The sequence below is a fragment of the Bombus vancouverensis genome, chromosome 10 (assembly GCF_051014615.1).
Source record: "Bombus vancouverensis nearcticus chromosome 10, iyBomVanc1_principal, whole genome shotgun sequence".
Classification (NCBI taxonomy): Eukaryota; Metazoa; Arthropoda; class Insecta; order Hymenoptera; family Apidae; genus Bombus; species Bombus vancouverensis.
This window is the reverse complement of record NC_134920.1, coordinates 11,423,812-11,442,983: the sequence shown is the minus strand read 5'-3', so window position 1 is coordinate 11,442,983 and position 19,172 is coordinate 11,423,812. Positions and strand designations below refer to the sequence as shown.

Here is a 19,172-nt window from a genome sequence, read left to right as displayed (position 1 = left end):
GTTATCTGGCTCTTCTTTCAATACCATAGTTCTTCCTTATTCCCGTTAAAATATAATCCTCTCTTACTTCTTGCGATTTCGACTTCTCAAATTCGTTCAATTCACAAGCCCGTCGTATTCCAAGAAACTCATTTGTCACACATCGCATCCTTGTATTCCTTTCAAGCAAAAATCAACATCACAAAAACGCGAAGCCAAACAGCGAACCAACGAGGCAAAAAAGAAAACGATAAATTTCCATTAAAAACGTAATGATTGGCGAATACGCAGGTGAAGGATGGAAACGCGCGAGACGAGGAGCAAGCGTATTCGCGGTGAAGCTGGTAGGGCAGAGCCGGGCGAAAGTAATTATTGCGCTACTCGACGATTAACTTTTTTTCAGAGCCAGGCCCTCGCGCGCCCGCTCGCTGCTCTATGATTTCGCAGCCTGTATCAGCAGGATAATAACGTTCGAATATTCGTGGCAAGAACGGAACGTCGGATCGGCGTTAACCGGCACTCGAAGCCGCCACAGCCGAGCGTTCTGATCGAGCCGAGCATTTTTCCTTTGGGTCCACGAATGGTCCGGGTCCCAATTAGTCGAATAAATCGCCACGATAACCTAATAATGATTCTATTAACAATGTAAATGGGACTAAACTGCGGCGGGACGCGAGTCGAACCGTAATCGCGCCTCGTACCCGTAGGTAATAATCCCCATTACCAAAAGTTTTCGCCTTGCTCGCGTTTTATCCCCTCAGCCGCGACCTCGAACACGTAATTCCGTTTGCATACGCATAATATAACGCATAATATGCTTCCTATGAATCTCCATAATGGCCGGTTCAAAGTCGTCTCGCGGGCCTGCGATCCTCTATATATATATAAGCTTACGCAACGAACACCATGGCCCTCGTCCACATCGACGATGTCGACGACGTCGATCATCGGTGATTGCGTCGTCCACGTGTGTTTTATTAGGTTGAGTGTCGCATAGCCTCACGAAATTATTTCAACACTTTGCATACAAATCTTTTATATATACATAGATTGTATGTTTCGTACAAAACATCTTGGAATCTCATTAGCACCGTAACGAGATGCGATTGTCATCATTGTATTGGACAATATATAAAAAAAAAACTAATTTCAATATACGATCGAAGAATATTACAACTTTGGGAACAATAGCTTCCAATCTACAAGTAACTGTTATAACGCAGAGACCTCTAATTACGCGATCTCGTTATTAAAAACATCAAGCGTAAAACTTAAAAAGAAGCAAATAATATGATCGTTGCTTTATAAGAAAAAATCGTCTCGGAGAAGGAACTTTAAGAAGTAAAGAACGAGAAGAAAAGAAGAAGATGAAGAAGAAGAAGAAAGAGTAGAGGCAATGTAATCCGACGAATGGAGAAAATGATCAAAGCACCGCGTTTACACATTTCCATAATGTGCGTGCATTATCGTGCGCCGACGTGGCCAGCTCAATTATCGTATAAATATTATCCGGCTTTGAAACGCGATTATGTAAAAATTCGAGATGGAGAGCGGAATTGCAAAGCAGCGCGATTTTAAGTTGCGGGATATGTTCACTGTCGTTGTATTATAATGCGGCCAAACGAGCGCTTTTGTTTCCCGAAGGACCGCTTGGACTCCCTTGTTCGTCTTCTATGCTCGCGCGATGCTTCATCCCCTCCCGCTCCCTCTAAATCCTCCTTTCGAATCTTCTCCACTTCTTAATTCTTGATTTTTTCATTTATCGCTACATATTAGAAGACTGGTTAGAAATCAATGTAATTTCTATAATATACGAAGATCATAAAAAACCGTGATATCAGATCGTTTCGTAAGTTTTGTCTATCGAAAGTTTGGCACGAAATTACAGAAGAGCATTATGTGTTTAATTTGATATCGCCTCTTAGCTTAGAATCTGTATATTTCGTAAAACTATAAAGATTCTCCAACGTTACGCTTCCCACTAATAGTATCCCAATAATAATATTACGAAATAACATTAACATTAGGAAATATGAAAAGAAACAACTCATCCTCTAGCTATAATTCTAATAACAAGCGTTGCGCCGAATTAAGAACGGTGCAAGAAGATCGAACGTTTCATCGAAGGGGCAAATCGAATATTGCTCCTTTCCACGGCGTCTAATCGAGCACGGTTCGTTGCATAAGTATAGACACGAACACGTCGACGTTCTTATTAAGGTAGAAAGTAGGAATGCAACTTACGGAGCATCAGAGGGTACAGACGTTGAACGTTCGATTCAGCCCGGCACAATTCCACCAATCCCTACCTAGCTTCTTAAAAGGCATTTTAAATCGGCGTGTCGTGAAAGAATCTCATAGAGATGCGCCGTATAAAGGCATTCCACCAACCCTCCTATTCTTTCCTCTCTTCTTTCTCATCTTTTTCTTTTTTCTTTTTCTTTTCTTTTGTCTCCTTTAACCGTTCATCGTTTCGATCATCATCGAGAGAGCTTCCTTCGCTCCATTCTTTCTTCGTTGTTATGACCAAGTATTTTCTAATTCGTTACAAGTCACTCGAAGATATCGCCCTTATTTGTTTAGTTTCGAGAAAAATGTAAAACAGACAAACGTCGTACGTCGTACTATTGATATTTTAAAACGTTTAAAAATTTATCGAGTAGCTACTATGCATAGAAAATTTAACGATTATCGACGCGTACTGTCGCAGGTCCTTCCTTGGTTTATAACACCTCGCGTCTCGGTTCCGAGACATTCAAATCTCCAGCGCGGAGATTTCGCGCGCCATAAGACCAAACGTTCCTCAAGATACTGGAAGTGTCGGTAAATGATATCGCGACGGAAAGCTAGGATAATGGAGCCGGAGGTTGAAGGTTGACAGAGGGGTGAATATGGCTACAGGCTATGAACACTCTCCGCCACCGCAAATCCGAGATTCGATAAGCCGACTATAGTCTTTTATTAGGATCCACTCAACGCCGCCAGCGTAAACTCCGCACCCTGTTAGGCCACTCTTTTCAAAAGGTATCCCTCTAACTATATTTCCATGTTGCGAATTGTACGTGGCTGAAGAGAGAGCCGCGAATATTCCAAATCGAGCGAATGCCTTGAAAATCTTAATAAATTAATTCGATAATAGGATCGAAACGAAGCGAACGATATGAAGAAAGTAATTTAAAAAATATACAGAAACGTAATACAAAATTAAGTTCTCGATACCATGCAGATTAATTTCTTCTCTTAGCGATCGATAGAATATTTATAAAATCACCCTTAGCCTGTTTAAACTTGCTACAAAAATATTCATACACACACTGCATCATCCGTATCCAGAAGCATTAATAATAGAACAAAACTACACATACACGCACATAATCGAAGAAACCACATGGTTTAAGCCTGCTGTGACACGCTACTCGTTTATTCCATAAATCTGACAATAAATAACGGACATATTGGGGGTGTTGGATACCGTGGATGCTTATCGTATCCCACAAATGCGCCGGAACGCATTTAAAATGTATTGAACTGTCACGGGGCAGCGGTTTTCCGGATTTTTACATTTTTCATCGGCGCCCAGACGCAGGTCCGCGTGGATTACTGAGTTATTGTTGTTCTAAGTGTGTCGGTCAGCGGGGGGAATGGAGAGACCCCAACGCATCGACCCCGGGGGTAATCCTGACCATAACAGTTGGAGGCTCGCATCCCCAGGACACTCACCCCTCAGCTAAGTGCAAGCAACGGGAGGAGAGAAAGCTCACAGCCCTTGGCTAACACACGTCCCATGTCAAATAGCTGCTCGTTACGTAACTTCTGGACCTACTCGTCGTAATGCACCTTGTGCATCCACGACTGTCGTTAGTCTTTAATTCAGCTTCGTTCTTTCCATCCTTTTCACCCCAATCGTACTTTTCTATCCTCGTGAAATTTCTTAAATTTCAAGCAGAGACAAAGTAATCTTTACCGATACGCCTGATTTTTTGTTTCACTTTTTTTTTTTACGAGGATATCGTGGAAGAATAGCGCTAGTTCGGTTTGAAAATGATTATACGTAGCAGCGAAGACGACAGATATGGAACTTTGAATTTGTACCTCATTTTCATACATACACGTTGTCATGGCGTTTATAGCAGGCTCTTTGCGTATACCTGTTACGCGGCTATTACGCTAACGTCTAAACGATTCCTCGTAAAAAGCACGCATTAATTTTCGTCGGCTTATAAAGAGGAAATATGTGTATGTAATAGGATGTGCAAACTGCTCGACGTCTTCCATTTTCCTTCGTTTATCTTTCTGTGAAAGTTTAAAAAGTTGCCGTTGCGTCTATCGCTTTAGCCACTGATCTTTAACAAATTCAACAAAATCAGCTTCCAACTCCATTCATTTCATTAAAATCTCATTAGACGGTTCTCGTCCGTAAACGAAGAAGCAAGAAACTCGTATATTAAGAGAGTAACTCGTAAATCAGCGATGAACGCGGTACAATTAATGGAAACGGGCGGGGAACGAGATCGCGGTAGCTCGTTAGTTTGCAAAACGTTCGCGGCGAATCGAACTCGCGACATTAATTCCGTCAGGACAATTCGACCCAATTAATCTCGACACGCGAGACCACGAGAAGAGAAGAGTCGGCGGTTGAATCGTGCGCGAGCAAAGGACGAACAGAGACTATCCTAATCTGCATCGGCAGATTGCTCTGAGAATTGACACGGAGGATTTTGCCTCGCCCTTCGAAGTTGGCTACACTTGACGTCTCATCTTAAATCAAACCGTCTCTCACGGCCAAACACCTTAGAGTCCCTCTCGCGGCTTCCGCTACAGAGCATAGAACTCGATGCATACATTAAGGCGGTTTTAATTGAGAAGAGTTCCCTGGACGAGAGCCGCTACGTTGATAATAACGATCACGTTGAATCTTCTTCGTCGAGGGACGACATTTAAGGCGTCAACTTGCCGCGATCTTGCCATCAAACTTGAGGAAAATTTATACTGTGACGAGCTTCGTGGCAATAAATGTCATTCGACCGTTAAATCTTTCACGCTCGATATTCTGTATAAGCAATATCGCGTACGATTATATCCTTAACTCTTAATCTTAAGCATATCTATCTCTTTTTCTCTCTCTCTTTTTTTAATTTAAACCTCACGAGGCCAGATAGTTAGTTAATCGCAAAACTGAAGAATACAGCGCTGCCGAGACTAGGACATCCAGCGAATCGACGATATGTTCTTAACGGCAAAGAAACGAGCTGAGTAAAATAAACCAAGTACTTGACATAGAAACGGAGCATACATATATCACGCAGTGACAGTGCTATAATTGCATAGAAACCAAAAAAGAACGTGCAGCTATTCACGGGAAATGTAATTAACGCATTGCTACCAAAACAAACAAACTAACCTATAGAATAAACGCGTCTGAAGCGCTATACGTATCGGAGAATCAAGTTCATCGGCGATACGTTGTTTTTAATTTCCTTACTCCGTAATCACACTATATTACCAAAGATACATCGATTCTTCATAGATATCAATTATAGATAGCATAGTGATCTTAGAAAAAAAGAAAAATTGGGAGAGAAAAGGAGAGGAAGAAATAAGCAGCGAGTATCGAACATGCGTGTATACATTATAATGTACGTAACGGTAGCTAGCCGATTCTCTCGAGTAAATTAGTTTACACGCGGTGAACGTGTTCAGCAAATGAATACATAGGACGATCGTATTCCTCCTCGCGAGGCGCGTTCTATCGCTCGTGTCGTTCTAATCAAACCGACTATGTGTGTTATGGGAAAGACGCGAAGTCTGGAACGAAAGGAAGAATAAACGATAAAAGAGAGGATAGAAATAGAAGGTAAGGAAAATGTGAAATAAAGGAGCGAGGGAAGAGATAACGAAGATTCGCGAATAAAAAAGGAACGTGAATAATTATTTAAAAATACACGAATGGCGAAAGAAGATGGTAAAAGGAGCCTCAAAATGAAAGAAAATTGGGAAAAGAAGAGGGACAGAAGGACGAAACTCGTTTTCTCGTGCTTGGACTGCGACCTAACTGCGATTCGAAACGAATGGTTATTAAAATCGTACCTTCCGTGCCGATTGTAACTTTTCACGTACTAGTCTTCCGATACAAGTCGTTTTCCCCCCTTCTTACGCGTTCTTCTACCCCCTGAAGCGAATTGATAGCGAGCTTGCGTACCGTGAATTTGACAGACGATTAAACATCGAAGACCTGTGGTGCTCGACGACGACGCTCTACCTTCTATTTAGGAATCAGCGAATCGACCCAGTCGAAATTGAACGTTTTCATGCCTGCTGAAATTTCTTCCTCTGTCCCCTCTTTATTTCTTTCTTTCTCCAACGCCAGTTTGCATGACAATGTGCCGGGTAGGTTGGTTCCAAGGAAATTGTTGATGTACGATTTGGGATGGGTGGTTCAGTTTGTTTTCGGAATTAAATGGAAGATTGGCAAGCAAGATCGTCGTGTTTTTCGATGATTCGATGCGTGGAATTTTGAAAATGGAATGGTTTTGCGTCGCGTTGGCGATTGGATAAAAATACGATATTATTTCAAGTATAAAGTGGAAAGGAATCCTTCGAATGATTTGTATCAAATGGAAAGGAATCCTAAAGATTAGAAAATGAACAAAATTGTGCTTATGTTTCTTCAGACGACATAGTCTCGTAAATAACGCAAGCAAAAATAAGATCTGGAAGAGTATGAAACAAACAGTAATAAAAGAATTTAACAGAATTTGAAATTTCATTGTACAGAATCTACGTTTAACAAACAATGTCGTCAATGGTGAAAATAACAAAAGAAGAAGAAGAAGAAGAAGAGGAAAACCAAAAAGGAAGAAAAAGGAGAAGAAGAAGCATTGTTAGCAGAACGTTGACCGATAACTGCTAATAAGCCTCTGCGTTCGGGCCGCGCTTATTATAACGACGGCGTCATAAAGAAATGCATAATAGAATTGTAAATGTATGGAAATGCTTTCCCGAGCTTTTGAACGGTCCGACGAGAGGACATGCATTTTTCTTCAATTGCATACTCACCTTTTGAATAGGTCGCGCGTCTGGTCTACATGCACACACCGTATCTTATGCGACCGGCCATTGTATGTGTATTAACACAATGCAGAATAAACTGAGCGACTGAAACGGATTACACTCTTCCTCCGTGGAGGCCAGCTTCAAAAGGATATGCAAACGATGCGAACGCTAACGTGGCTTCCTTTCGACCAGAATCCGCGTTTGCATCGTTGAAAAGCTACTTTGTCACGGAAAATTTTTCTTTCGAAAAATGTTGCTTCGTGGATATACGAATTGCTGAAAAGTTCCACCGTACAGAAAATCTTTCAGTTGGAAAATGGAAGTAGCGATCAGTCGAAAGCGTACATTCTTACGCTGTAACTTTCTCAACTTCGGTTATGGCTGTTGCGTGATGTAAATTTAAAGCTACAAAAGGTTACAGTATAGCGATGTTTGACAAGTCGAATAAATCTCTGTTTAAATTTCATTTCTATAATTATCTCCGTAAATGTATGAAATTACGTAAAAATTCGCAGGCTGGTTAGAATTCTTGTTTCTGACGCTTAGGTCGATCCTCGTACTCCACAACGCAGAGCGATTCGATAGAATTGCTATTTGCTTAAAATCGATTATTTCCAACATAGGACATAGTTCACGAGATACACCCCTCGAATTGGAATCGAAGAAAAGAAAGAAAGAAGAACTGGTGAAGGGGGCGGATATGGAGGCTTGCGAAAGGGGGCCGATCTAACGCGCTCGGTGTTCGGCATTTGAAGCGTTCCGTTTAATTAGCAGCAGTGCGTTTTCTCGCAGCTCGTAAACGGAGCAAGTAGACGAAGTAGATGAAGTAGAGGAGGGATGAAAAAAATTTCAGGCCATTTCACAGTAATTAAAAATGTTGTAATAAAGGCAGGGAAGGTTCTTTTAATTCGTAACGGCTTATATTTATAGCGTCTTGCGACTAATAATACCGCCCTCCCTCGTCGCGGCGTACAACAGGTTAGCCAGGGATGGCCACGCCTCGAGATTCTATAGTTACGCGCTTAATTACCCATCCTGATATACGACGCCGATCGAGAGCGTTTATTAATTGCGCTTCAACTTATTATTCTTCTTCTGCCGCGATATCACCGGCCCTCTAATGAAATCTCGCCGGCGAGGCCACGCCACGGACAAGAGAGCTTGATCCTGCTTTCGCAACGTTGTTAACTCATAAATGAAAACACTGTCTCTATACGTGGATCGAACGAATCGATGGTTTCGATATGCAGCGATAAGAAGGCAGCTGCGATATTTCAGTTTAAAATATATTTATTGAGAGAGAGAGAGAGAGTTTACTACCGCGAATATCAGTTGATTATGAATTTACAACACGTTTCGAAAAGTGATTCTGATTTTATTTTCGATTGAAATTATTTAGAACAGTTAGTTGAACTTCTGAAAGTTTAACTAATTTTTACGGAACGATAACGAGTATTCAGTTTTGTCTGCTAATATTCTTCCGAATGACAGAAATTCCCACATTTGCCCGATTCCTGGGCTATGAATACAAATAATCGAAAACGTTGGCGGAAAAAGAGAAACGGCCGCGATATAAATTCCACTTTAAGCGCAGATACGTATGCGTTTCGGATAGAAGCAGTTATTCATAAGCAATGGAGTATAAATAATACAGTAGGCTACTGCGCCTCTGAAACATTGAAAGTCTTGTAAATATTGTATCGGTTGAAGGGGGAATCTGCATACTTGTTATCTGCCTTCTGCGGCTATCTCCTCTCGTACTTTCATTGTCGAAAATTCCATTACATTTTCTCTTTTCTAAGTGGAAGAAGAGGATCCAAATATTTCCATTTCGTATAGTCACACGAGCCATAGCAATTCGTTTTAATTTATCTTATACGCCTTGTTCGCATCTTCGTATCTTTCCGTTAATCTCGATTTCACATTTCTCGATTTTTCTACACGTGTTGCGTAATCGCGATATTACATCGAAAATGGTGTAACTTTCCTTGGTTACGGCGGACAAGAGTAACGAGGGATATTTAGCACATAATGTTACGGGGACTCATGAATTACAAGTGCCGCGTATTCGTTACGGATATCTCGAAACATTGCTGTTGGTTCACAAAGGAACGCATATGGCGCGTTCGCGGTTATAAATTTCGTGTCTTAAGCCGCGGTATCATCTTAAAATAGAGGCAACGTCGTAAATAATGACACGCGCCTTCAAAACGGCTCGTCCCGTGTCCATAAAGAGGACAATAAAAACGAGCAGCCAGTCTCTCGCGCATCACAGACCGACATATTACCAGATGTATTGTTTCACCGATTATTTAATATCTTCTGCAAAACCATCGTAATACAAGTGCCTCGTAAAAACTTATGTACGGAGCAAGAATTTTCATTAAAAATTTCTCCCGTGGTTTTTATTAACTTCAAACAGATTATCATCAAACTTGCTTGCGAGAATTCCTTGCGCAAAGTTAAAACAGAAGAATGGAAATTTGTACAGACCTTTAAAGATTTCGTTCGATCAATGTTTGTAAGGAAATCAAGTTTCGTACGATAAAGTCTGTGGGAATAACGATAAGAAGATAGGCGACTGTAATATTTTCTAAAATTCTAATTCAACGACAGAAGGCATTTCTTTTCGATCGCTGAGTACGAAGTGGTTCAGTTCGGCTGGACTCGATCGATTTCGAAAGGTCGTTTAAACGGTGGCATGGCATGGTGAACGATAACGCGGAGGGGCATTAATCAGATGGAGAAATGTCATTAGGCGAAGCAGTGTTCGCGCGGCAATCTTGTAAAACATTATTCTAACTAAACTGTCATAAACGGGAGGAAATGAAAAGAGCTGCTTAATAGCTTATGTATGCAAATGCGGGGCGGCAGATTGCGCGGAGTGCTCTCTCGAGTGAGAGAAATAGCTAGTGGCCGTGGAAAGCGGTCGAAAGGGTGACTCCCGTCGCCCTTCTCACCACTACTTCTCCAGTTTCCAATGACGAGCTCCGCTAGCCCTTCTAAGTCCTTGCATTCCGTTTCAAACTGAGCCTTCAATTTCACGAACAAATTTTTGCTGACTAATATCTGATCTTCTTGTCTGGATTTGCTACGTAACAGATATCACGTTGAACAACCCATTTTCTTATTTTAAGTACTTGAATCTTTTTATTTCAACTAATCTCGTATCGAACGTTCGCTTGGCAAGAAGTATCGTTTGGAATTTCACGAAATAATATTTTCTAGTCGATGAATAGGATTCAGAATTAATTATTGCAAAAACTGGCCAACGTCGTACAGAGATAATATCGAAGTAAAATGATGAAAGGAATAACGAAGCACTGGACATGTTCGTAACATTAACGTTAATACCGCGTGACGTTGAATAATGATCCACGAAAGATATGTAAATTTCGAGCGCGTTTTCTAAGATATTCACACCGTATCTCCCGTTTTAATGAACGAACCGGAGATCCTGTTAATAATGCAAAGTTTACATTTGTCGCGTAGCTATCAGCATTCATTGACTCGGACTGCAAGCGTGAATAGTAGGAAGCAATAAATCATTCGAGATAAGAAAGCTTTTAGCTATGATTAATTAGCCTTCGATAAATTACACACGCTGTTTTTTATCTTTGAAAAATGTCGTATAACAAATTACACGATACAAAGTTTCGAATTTTTATTACGTACCAGATTCTCGCGACATATTGTGTCACAATTGTAACACACACGTAACTATCTGTTGCAAACACCAGAAGCACTATGACGAATGAACTTTGCAGAATACTCTGAACACTAGTCGCCAATCGTTCAGGATTAGGCGCTAGAATTCAGGAATACAATTTTTTCATTCGAGGACTGGTTTTCGATAAAATCGAGTTGGAAACTTCGACGGATTCTTCGTTATTTTTTTAACATTTTTATTTATTCCACTGAATTTCACTACGCAGAATGCAACATATACGTATCACGTTAGGATTTTCTCCGAGAATAATTAAGTTTTACCTGAAAGATGCGACAAAGTAAAGTATAAGATCGATGATCCCGAATCGTCATTGATCGAAGACTTGCCGATATCGTACCGATAATTTTATGGCAATCTTTTCTCTCGTTTACGTCGGTTTCGATTACTAATTACAAAGGCGTGGGGGAAGCACGAGGTCGCTCTCCTTGGCATGAATATTCATGCGGCGATCATAGCCTCCTAAAATTGTCGTTGCGAAGTTTACGCCCGATTCTTATCCGTGAAATTTATTATAATACTCGTTGGCGGTATACGATTTTTCCGACCAGCACAGCGTGGTCGTTTCTCTTATCCCGGGAAAAGATAGACGACCATTAAGACGAATAAAATTAATAAGGGGCGGGGGGAAAAAGGGAAAAAAGGAAAAGAGAACGAGTGGAAAGGGAAAATATCTTGACCGTTTTAGGCCACGCACGATAATTATGCAAATCGGGATGCGACGAGCGGCGTACAATGTTAAAAACGCCAATTTCGTTAATGCGACGATCGTGTCTTTTTTTCTTTTTTTTTTTTCCTTAGGAAAGCTCATTCAATCTTCACGGTGGAAACATGGTTATTTGCCGCTATGATTAACATTATTATGAGTATGTCGCCGGATAGAGGCAGGGCGGTTAAATTGGAAATAACGGAAAACGCGAATTTTAATGCGTATTAATCACAAGACTAGTAATCCAACGGAGAGGAAAAATGAAAAAGGACCATTTGATTTCTGAAAAATTTGATGAATAAATGCAAGTGTATACGAGACATCGTCAGAATAAAAAAAGATATGGAATCGAAGTATCAACGCAATACAAATTTTACGTACTTTAGGAAAGAATTATTAAATTTAACATGGGGAAGATTAAAGAGAAGACGGGGAGAAATTGGAAAGTTTCGTTCATTTACGTCAACCATCGAGCTAGTCGTAATACATTCGAAATTACGTTAATCATTGAAATAAAATTCCTTATCACAGCGGTTCGATCTCCGGCTTTCCCGAAAGCAAAATGGATAATAATTGGAGCGGGGTCTCGCGGATTGTATCGCTATTATTGCGACATGCTCGAAACTCGAGAAGCATAATTAAACTAGGGTCGAGTCTCCCTCTATACGGCTAAGGAGGATCGCTCCTCAATCCGGCTCCTTGATCCAATTAACGCGACCGAATTATCCCTGGGTTTCGTAGATGTCGGCCCAGGTACAGTTTCGCCAACAGGATTCACCTCCGCTTCTCCGCCTTAAACAATTTCATTTGCATAGCAAATAATCAAATAATTTGCTTTGACATTTAAATTAGCGAAAAGAAAAGCGGCGGGTGTACGCGAAATGTCGCCGGGCCTCTCTCTAATTTTCAAACACGCCAACTAACCGAACGTAATTTCTCATTTGCATTTTATTCCCTTTCGTTTCGTTGGCTACTAAGACGCTGGTCAAATCGAAGCGTCACACAGAAGCGAATAAAAATTCTGTCTACTTGAATTAAACGTTCATCGCTGTAGATCGAGCGAACTTCGATCTAATACTAACAGCTGCATCCGCTTGTCCGAACGTCACCTCCCATCGCATAAATGAAAAACCATAGGTAATTGGCTGAGTTAACGAGCTTCCGTTAAAAAATTCACATTACGAAATACGAACCACTCGTCCCTCCATGAATTTGCATAAATAAAATTCTACTCTACGTATAAATTAATCCCACAATTTCCCATGTACAACATCGTTTTACCCAAATAGATTCCTATTCGCGCGTTACGATCGGCTTCACCCCGGAAGACCCGCATGTTCGCAAAAATCCAAAAAACCAACCAAACCCGAACCGAGCCAACCCACACGCATGCACCCACACTCGTTTGAGAAAAACATGCCGCATCGAATTGAAGTTGGATTTCTCCTGGCGAAATTTCGATACAATTGAATGCTGATCCACATCATAGTGGCCCATTCCTATGTATGAAATCCACGTGCACCGTAGACGAAGAAGCTTCGGGGATGATGCGACGCGACGTTGCCCACCATCGTATATGGATATTATTGTTATTGCAGCGTGTAAGAGCGGTGTGTGCTGGTAGGGTGGCCTTTTCGTTGGGTGGACGCGTGCTTTTCGACGCAGGGTCGAAACGTGGCCTGGCGACTTAGCTCGGGGATGGAGCACGGCGTCGTTATGCAAAGGAGATGGTCAGTATCGGTGATCCGAGGATCCCGATGGCCAAAGGTCGTCGCATTCCAGACATCCTGCGGAATTGTTTCTGCAAGATTGTCCGCAACAGAACCGCTAGGATCGTCCATGGCCAAAGTCTGACGGATGTTCCGCTATATTGAAAGAAATATGTCACGTGAACTATCTAGCTGCCCGTAATGGGCTCCACTTCTGCCTCACGGACCATGGTTCTTCCTCGTATCCGTGTCTGTACAGGGTGAAACGTACGGGGTTTCGGTGGGATTGATATGTTTCAGGGGACAATGTAGCGTGAGAAGGGACACGAAGATTTTTCCAAGGTATTTCCGTGTGGATTGTTCGTAAGAGGGTAGTTTCTTAATTTTGGGTTGATAGTATATGACTTCGAAATTTGTTTTGCGTTCCTTGGATCGTGGTTTTTAAAAATGTAGATTGCATTTAGAGATCTTCGATTGCGTTTGGTTTTGACGAAATTGAATCAAGTGCTAAATTGGTTAGATATTTTTAAGAAATCTATCGATAGTACGCGTATACCAGATCTGGTAACCTCGTATTAAGAAAATGGAAGAAGATCTCGTTCAATTATTCTACGACTTGGAATAATCGATCAATAACGCATATCACAACGCAAAAATCTGAAACTCGACATTTTATTAGTATACCATACTGTATGTATTCGTGTATTGTAAAGCAAATCGCATTATCTCGTGTAAACGCAATAAACCAAGCATCTAAACCCCAACGTAATGTCGGTATCGGTCCACGAAACGTAAAGAAACCATCTCGAACAACGCCATTAAATATCTCACTGTGCACAAACGCGTCGAACGAACATCTTCGTCCACTGTCGAAGCCTCCATCGATCGGATTTAGCGGCTTAGCCAAAGTACCGATAGAGAAACGCCAGCGTGGACTTAGCGCAAGTCGTAAAAGATCTGGACGATGATCGACGTTCGCGCATCGAAGGAACCATTGGACGTTGAACAGGATCGAAAGCACATCTCCGGAAAGACACATGCCGGTATCGAGTCGTATCTAACGTATGGATGAATCATTTATCGGGACCATAACCCGGGACGGCCGGCGAACCGGTCAGTTTTATGCGACCGCAGTAGAATTTGATCAAAGTTCGTTTTGCGGCCACTCGGGGAGCAATAAGAGGCCGGCTCGCCCCTAAAACTCTGGCCCCGAAGGTCTCGTACCTTCCGACCGGCGACGACTCAGCCCTGTCTCCCTTTGAATCCCATTTCTACCGCGAAACGACGGACCCATCCGCCACGATCGCGTCATAATTACTCGAACGCCCTCGTTTCACTTCGACGACCATGGATCGAGGCTTCTGCTCGAAGGCCAACAGGTCGAGATCGTTTAGAACTAGGGGAAGTCTTTTGCAAAGTTGTTTCGAGGGCTTCGAAGGGGTTCCTGAAGAGGGTTTCGTGGATAAGTTGAGAAGGCGAGTTGTTCTGGGTTAAAAATAGGAAATGGAGTGGGAATTAGTTGACTCGACGATGATTTGCGGTTTTTATCCTCTTGTATTAGTCTTTGGCTTCCAGTAGGAAACGTAGAAACTCGGGCTGCGCAGGATCGAAGGATGTTCTAGGAACGTTGTTTTACTTGTGAGAGAATTTTGATTCAGTGGCAGTTCGAAATTGTTAGCGGATCAAATTGATAATTTCAGAACTAGGGTTGAATAAAGAATTTAGAAATTATTATTGAATTTGCATTTAGCGAAGAATCGTATTGTTTTTTAAGTATCGGTAAAAGAGAGACGGAACAAAGGGTTCATAAAATATCTGTATGATATATTTGGAATCTGGTGAAACTACACAGAGAGCATATTAAGAAAGAAAACGAAACATCGAAAGAATATTCCAAACAAAATAAAATATAGCAGGAGAAGTTTAGAAATTAATAAAATTCGATGGAGAAACTTCTGAAGTAAGCAAAACCCAGTTTCTTCCAAACAAATAACGTTCAGTGAAAAAAGTTTCAAGATATATCTTGGGATCAGATGGAATCAGTTTCGAAATTGACAAACTTTATATACGAAGAGACCTCTCTGTTGAAAAAATGCCAGAAACTTTTCAAAGTGACTTCTATAGTTTAATACTTTCTCTGCTATTTTAAAGAACGTTCTCTAGAATTTGTCTCCTTTTTTTTCTTTCCTTTTTAATGAAAATTGATCTACACCGACGAAGTAGCTCATAATGGCAGAAAGCGTTTGCCTGCTTGTTCGTAGCTGCGTCATAAAAGATTCACTGCATGTATTGTAGGTGAAGGTGGTCGTAAACCGGGACCGTGGACGATTCCTTAATTTGTTTACACTGCAAGTAAGTCGATGGGCGAGGGGGTTGATCCTGGTCGTCCCTTAGAAGTATCGTTTGGCGCCCCAGGGCCAAGCATATGCGACGTAAAAGCGCGATAAAAAACTTCCTTGCTCGTAACTCGAGCTTATATTCATTCCTCCTCCGCTTCCACTGTTCCGATCCTCATATCTGAACAGACCGTGCGAAACTTTCTTCACTTTGGCCATATTGAATTCATGCCAAACGATTTTTATTAAAAATCTTGACAGCTAATTTGAGAATAAGAAATTTATCTTTACGAATATCGTAGCGACATCGAGACCAATCTTCAATATATACCGTTCAAAACGATCAGAATATCGCTACTATCAAGTTGCCCTGAACAATCGTAAAAATTAAAGTGACATTAAAAAGAATCATCGGAAGGTCAAGAAACAAAAAGCATTGTCCATGAACACGTACGAAAAGAAATAAAAGGACAGGAAGGAAGCCTGTCTTTCTGCACGCACACGTCTCACCAACGATTTCGAACAATTACTCCATTTTCCCACCGGTCGAGCCAAGAAATCGTTCATCAAACTATCGCGTTTCGCGGAAACGTCGGGAAAAATTCACTCTCGCAATTACTACTCTACGATATCGTGGTTCTAGCGAATAGAAAAAGACCAAGTTTACAAGCTGTACCGAATTAAAAATGCAACTCGAACGCGTTCGTTCTCTCTCTTCTTCTTCTTCCTACGGAGCGCACGCGCGCGCGCGATCATCCGCGCGATTGAATTATTGAGAGATTGCGCGGCCACGTGTAATTACGATGCGAAAAGTGATTCCTGGCCGGGTGAACAAGTGCGTCCGAGATAAATGAAGTCAAAGAGCGCGGGGAAAAGAAAACCGTGCGAGAGCTGAGTGTTCCCTTCGAGACACACGGTTCAACGAAGAAAGATAGATCGTGTGCGTTTACGTGCACACGAAGAGGAGAAAGAAGAAAAGGAGAAGAAGGAGAAGAAGGAGAAGAAGAAGAAGAAGAAGAAGAAGAAGCCGATGCTGTCCGTTCCGTACAAACTCATAAATCTCGGTGCAAATAATTGCCTGGGTTCGTTCCGCGAGAGTCAGATCGGTGGTGTTGATTTAGCGGTGTTCAGAGGTCATGCGTTCTCGACCACGATACGCCAATGTGTTTGCCCGATCGGCCAAGCTTCGAGCCATTACCCCCGTGAGCGAATCGTTCCTGTCGATGTACCACGAGTTTGTCCATACCTATGCAAATTATTCGTGACAAATTGGCCGTGGTAGTGACGCGAGGAAAAATCATCCGTTAAGTGTCTACCGGATGGGGTGAATTTCTTGGATACGTTTTATGAGACGGTTTTTGCGAAGCTTCCGTGACAAGAAACACGACGAGATTCTTTGAAGCTTTTCCTCAACGTTTTCTTGAAGTTCGTTCGGACGAATTTTTGATATCGCGAAACGCAAAGTCGCGAATAATTTAGAGCGAAGCTTAAATCAAAAGTAGTTTGATGGCACAGATTGTGTAAGTCGTAGTACGACATGGATACGCGTTTTTAGATCTTTGAAAGACAAAACGAAGCAAATACCATTTTGCGAACGATGTTAGAAAGATCACGGACGAGGATGAGCCCAAAAAATGTAATCCACAGTGAAGCGAGCATGCGTCTTCTATGAAATATGATTTCTGAATTTCGCTCGATGGTTTCTGAGAAGCGGTAGCGACAAAGACAACGGGCTCGCCACTTTCTTCTCCGAGCAAAGTTTCCAGAGCCAGTGATGGACACTTCTGCCACGTTCTAAGAAACGCTGTCGGTCCGGTAAGCGCACTGTCCTCGGTCAGGGACAAAAAGAGACGCGAACCTGCCCGTGAAAATAGAGATGACATCGGACCAGACCAAGACACGCGAGATTTTCGTTAATTTCTTATTACGCAAACCAAATTACACGAGTGAATTTTGCACGGACACGTAACGTTACATTGAATTCGCAGACGTTCGACATTCAGTGCTGTAAAATGGAACATACTAATTAAAATAATTGATAATTTATTAAAATCATCAATTTTCAGCAACGAATTCAGAAAGGAATATATTTCAATTATTATTAAATATGGTGTAACGTATGTAGATTAGATGGAACTCATCGAAGCAATTGAAAGTTTTAATTAAAATATTAGATAGGCGTCGCACGTTGCACATACAATTCGTAAACTGGATCGTGTAATTTTGTAATCGCGAATAATTAAAATCAAGCATGTAATTATTAACGTTAAATCTGTACGTGGTGGATCACGCCCCGAGGATGTGCTTTAATTTATATTATAATAACTTGTATCACGAATGCAACCTTGTAACTGCGTTAATCAAAGACTCACTTAAATTAGTAGTAGTTCTGCTATGCTGGTGTTAATTCATTCACTTTTAATACCCTGCCTTTAGACAACATTATAACTATAAAGAAAGAGTAGTTCGCTCTCGAGAAATGGCTAGTTCATTAGCTGCCAGCTATGGACGTTAATGACTCCGTCTCGTCAGTTCAACCTCAACTCGATCAATTTTCTCTTATAATCATAATTACCGTACCATAACTCACGAATTTCATGCGCGATCTATACTCTTATATTTGATAAATCGCGTACAAAATATCGGAATAGAATCAAGTTCTCCTACGAGGTAATCCTTCAGACGCTAAATATACCTTTCAGTCCATTTAAATTTCACGTTCTATACTCTTCTATTTAACAATTACGTTCGGATCGGATAAAAATTACAGAGTATCTCTAATGCGATCAAATCTTAAGTGATAAGTTGAAGTAAAATAATATTCAAGAAATTGAAATAAAACTTTCTGCGCTATAGAATAGCCGGATAAAAGTTAACGAAATATCCCAATCAAATTGCTATCGTATCGTTCGCAAGAGGGAGAAGATTCGTCTTGATAGACGATTAATAGACGAGGAAATTGCGCAATGGGATCGAGCAGTTCGTGTTTTAATTTTCGATCATGCGTGATCGTTCGTTCCAGCCGGGAGTCGTTCGTCGAACACTGCGCCGACAAGTTCAATATTTGTATTGCTCCAGAGCGCTTCGCACACATGTCGCGAAAATGGGTGAGGGTATTACGTGTCTTGGTGGCGTTAGAGTACCTGAGAATCCGCTGTACTTCGGTAATCGTAAGTAAAACACGAATCCTGACTCGTTTCGTTGGAAACTAAAAATCTATATTTGACATCGCCACATAAGGAAGTCTAATAACACACTAACAAGAACATTACGCGAATTAACGTTTCTATTATATTTTACGATACTTTCAATTATGGCGTAGTAAAAAATTTTTAATTGTTCGATGCCCGCGATGAAATTAGCATAAGAAGGTGTTAATGTATAATATTTGATCTACGGAGTGCTTCTGCTGTGAACAGTAATTTCCTTCGGATTGTATAATTTAGGTTGATCAACCTATTAATATGAAAATTTAAAGATAGCACACACTGCACGATATTTATTTAACATTATTCAAATTATATATTATACGGCTCATCCTCGTGATTATACCTTCCTGTGTGATTATTTCACACAAGGCGTCAATTAGCGTGCTCCGCCATTGAAGAGTTAACATTCAGCTAACAAATATATTTAACAGCGTGGTCGAATTTCAAGGT

At 41.2% G+C, this 19,172-nt stretch overlaps 1 protein-coding gene across 3 annotated transcripts in view; it reads left to right on the top strand.

Annotated features, from left to right (window-relative positions):
* The window catches only part of LOC117158276 (protein trachealess), a 139,404-nt gene that overhangs the window by 52,647 nt on the left and 67,585 nt on the right, over window positions 1-19,172 (top strand). The gene's annotated exons all lie outside the window — the stretch shown is intronic.